Source organism: Chrysochloris asiatica, unplaced genomic scaffold, assembly GCF_000296735.1.
Source record: "Chrysochloris asiatica unplaced genomic scaffold, ChrAsi1.0 scaffold00452, whole genome shotgun sequence".
NCBI classification, from domain to species: Eukaryota; Metazoa; Chordata; class Mammalia; order Afrosoricida; family Chrysochloridae; genus Chrysochloris; species Chrysochloris asiatica.
This window is the reverse complement of record NW_006408970.1, coordinates 1,080,194-1,084,407: the sequence shown is the minus strand read 5'-3', so window position 1 is coordinate 1,084,407 and position 4,214 is coordinate 1,080,194. Positions and strand designations below refer to the sequence as shown.

The following is a 4,214-nucleotide window of genomic DNA, read 5'->3' as shown; positions in this document are numbered from 1 at the left end:
GTTGCAATACTGAAGGACTCTAGAGGCAAAATGGAGTCCTAGTGTGGCACTGTGGGCTAATGTGCTGGACTACAAAGTCGGTTTGAACTGCAAGGTTGGTGGTTCAAGCTCATCAGTTGCTCCTTGGAAACCCTATACAGGGTCTTTATGAGTAGGAACCGACTTGAAGACACTTAACAGCAACAACAACATAGGCAAAATGGAGTCTTGGTGCGAATGCACTGGACCACCGCAAGGCCAGTTTGAACTCAAGGTCGGTGGTTCAAATTCAACAAGTGCTCCTCGGAAACCTTATACAGGGTCGCTGTGAGTTGGAACCCACCTGATGGCAGTAACAATAGGTAAAATATTGAATGATGCATCAAGTATCAAAGGAAGATGCAGTGCTCTTTCCAGCCAGCACCGAGTGATGGGACAACGGGCACAAACACAGCAAGACCCGGGGCAAGAGACAGCCCTACCACAAGAAGCGGAAGTATGAGCTGGGACGCCCGGCTGTCAACACTAAGATCGGCCTCAGCTGCGTACACACAGTAAGTGAATAAGAAGTACGGAGCCCTGAGGCTGGATATGGGGAACTTCTCCTGGGGCTTTGAGCGTTGTTCCAGGAAAACAAGGATCATCGATGTTGTCTACAATGAGTCCAATAATGAGCTGGTCCGCACCAAGACCCTAGTGAAGAACTGCATCGTGCTCGTTGACAGCACACCGTACCGGCAGCGGTACGAGTCCCACTATGCACTGCATCTGGGCTGCAAGAAGGGAGCCAAACTGACTCCTGAAGAGGAAGAGATATTAAATAAAAAGCGATCAAAGACAATTCAGAAAAAATACAATGAAAGGAAAAAGAATGCAAAAATCCTTTTGGAGGAGCAGGTCCAGCAGGGCGAGCTTCTTGCATGGATCGCTTCAAGACCAGGCCAGTGTGGCCGAGCAGATGGCTATGTTCTAGAGGGCAAGGAGTTGGAGTTCTACCTGAGGAAAATCAAGGCCCGGAAAGGCAAATAAAGCCTCCTCCCTCACATACATCCAGCACATGTATTAAAGGTGTTTATTCTAACAACAACAACAAAAAAAAGGTGCAGTACTGGAGACGCTCACTCATCTATGCCAAGAAATTTGGAAGACAGCTCCTTGGTCAACAGATCGGAAGAGGTAAATATTTGTGCGCATTCTAAAGAAAGATGACCCAAGGGAATATGGAAATCATCAAATAATGTCACTAATATCACATGCAAGTAAAATTTTGCTGAAGATAATTTAAAAAAGTATTGTAGCAGTATACCAACAGGCAGCTGGCAGAAATTCAAGTCTGATTCAGAAGAGGATATGGAACTAGAGATATTATTACTGATGTCAAAAGCAGAGAGTACCAGAAAGATATTTACTTGTGTTTTTTCACTATGCAAAGGCATCCCAGTGTGTGGATCTTAACAAACTATGGATAACATGGTGAAGAATGGGTATTCTGTAACACTTAATGGTACTTGTGAAGAACCTGTGCAGAGAAAAAAGGGCAGTTTTTAGAAAGAACAAGGGGATACTGAATGGTTTAAAATCAGGAAAGATGCGCCAAGTTTGTATCCTTTCACCATACTTATTCAATCTGTATATTGAGCAAATAACACATGAAACTGAATTATATGAAAAAGAATATAGCATCAGGATTGGAGGAAGACTCATTAGCAATCTGTGATATGAAGATGATTCAACCTTGCTTGCTGGAAGCGAAGGGGACTCGAAATACTTGCTGATGGGTTGGCATTCAGTATGGGTTGGCATCAATGTCAAGAAAACAAAAGTCCTCACCACTGGACCAATAAATAACATCATGATAAATGGAGAAAAGATTGAAGTTGTCAAAGACTTCATTTTGTTTGGATCCACAATCAACACTCATGGAAGCAGCAGTCAGGAAATCAAAGGATGTATTGCTTTAGGCAAATCTGCTGCAAAATACCTCTTTAAAATCTGCAAAGATATCACTTTGAGGTCTAGGGTGTGCCTGACCCAAACCATGGTATTTTCAAATGCCTCATACGCATGTGATAGTTGGACAGTGAATAAAGATAACCAAAGAAAAATTAATGCATTTGAATTATAGTGTTGGTGAAGAATATTTAAAGTACCATGGGCTACCAGAAGAAGAAACAATTCTGTGTTGGGAGTACAACCAAAATGCTTCTTAGAAACCAGACTTCCTCTCTTATATTTTGGACATATTATCAAGAGGGACGAGTCTTTGGAGAAGGACATAATGCTTGGTAAGGTGAAGGGTCAACAAAAAAGAGGAAGACCCCCTACGAGATGGATTGGCAAAGTGGCAGAAGCCATGGGCTCAAATGTAACAACAATTGTGAGGGTGGTACAGGACGGGACAGTTTTTTGTTCTGTTTTGCATAGTTTCGCTATGAATCAGCACCTAACAACAACAACAAGATTTAGCCTACATTTCTAGTATGCTTATTAGGTTGTTCAGCATATATTCTACATCACTGCGTTTATCACTACTCTTATTCTACAATGAATCCTTGATATATTTTGTGATTTGGAGCTACAACATGAGAAAATAGAAACAACAAAAAAAGAACACCTAAAGTCCCAGTGTGGTGTTCCTCGGAAACCGTATACAGGGTTGCTATGAGTCTCAAACTACTTGATGCACTTTACAGCAATAATAAGGTTTATTGCAGAGTGCCTGGGTGTTACGAAAAGTTAATGAGCTCCATTGTTAATTTAAGATTGGAGATTTGAGTTCATCCTCAGGCACCTTAGAAGGAAAGTCTGCCTATCTACTTTTGAAAACCCAGTCACTGAAAATCCTGTAGAGCACAGTTCCACTTTGACACACATGGGTCATATCATGCATCAATATCAACTCAATAGCCGTTGGTTTCCAGCTTCTCCTTGGAAACCCTATACAGGGTCGGTATGGGTTGGAATCGACTTGACAGCACTTAACAACAACAACAACAACAACAACAACAAAATATTATAAGCAATAACTTGTAGATGAGAAAAAGTTAATGGAAACAAACAATACCTTATGAGATGAATAACCTAATGCAGTGTTTGTAGTTTGTATCCAGGTGTTAAGGTTGCAACATTTCTTAGAAACATAATCCGTCCTAACCTTTCAAATGTGTAAAATGAAGAGAATAACTGGCCTCAATACTGTTTCCAATGGATGATCGCATCATTTTCATGACCACCTGCAGGTAACATGATGGAGTATGTTAGTTTCAAACACAGACTTTAAGAAAGGTTGAATTAGGCCCTTGATGATAATTTAGACGGTACTTTATTCTGGAAACTTCAAATGCCTTGTGAGTTCCATCTCCGGACCAGACAGAGAGAGCTGTGTGAGGTCAGGATCAGGTTTTCAGAATCTTTTGGGTCTCTCAGCGCCCCCTGCACAGGGCTCTGTCCTAGATCCCATAATGCTCTTGACACAAAAGAGGAGACTATGTGTTACCACTGTTTCCTCTCTGGATGCCTGAGCAACCAGCAGGCGAATTGCTGTCAACAAAGCATGAAGCCCAGCGTTGAAATGCAGACAGACAGGTGCACAAAACCCAAGTCCCAGGACGATTGAGCTGCACAAATTCATTCTTTAGACAAAGAGCAGTGCTCTCAGCATGGGACCCGGGTCCTCAGTATTGGCTCTTGGCCCCAGTATTGGCTCTTTCATGCCCATAGGGCTCATGACTCTCTTTAGTCAGCAACTACGGGCTTCTGATGCTGGGGCTTGGGTTAGTCTGCTTCATCCTATAACAGGTCTCCAAGAACAAGCCTGCCTTTATTTCCCTTCGCCCCAGCTTGCTGTCAAATTCACACCCATGCCTTTTCTTTCTGGAAGATTGAGTGTCCATTTGCAGGGGCTCAAGCATAGGTGTTCATTTGAATCAGGATGTGACTCTCACCGAGGGAGAAAACGAGGGATGATTTTCCATTTTTACCATCATTCAATCTGGGGAAAAATGTGGATGTGAAAATTCAAGGTTAGGTTCACTTATGAACTGTTTTATATTATCTCCATTTTTGAAAAATCTTACAGGTATCAGGTGTTAGGAGGAGGCTTAGCTGTGACGCTGGGGACATCTCAGTGACAGCTATTGTAGCAGTAGCAATAACATTATGATTGTCTCATTATTATTAATTAACTAATGTTTACTGTAGCATTCTGGTGTGGCACTATAGGATAAACACTGGAC

The 4,214-nt window shown here is 42.1% G+C and overlaps 1 pseudogene; it reads left to right on the top strand.

The window, feature by feature from the left end:
- Window positions 1-410: 410 nt before the first annotated feature.
- LOC102818117 lies at window positions 411-1,008 on the top strand (annotated as a pseudogene).
- The last annotated feature ends 3,206 nt before the right edge of the window (window positions 1,009-4,214 follow it).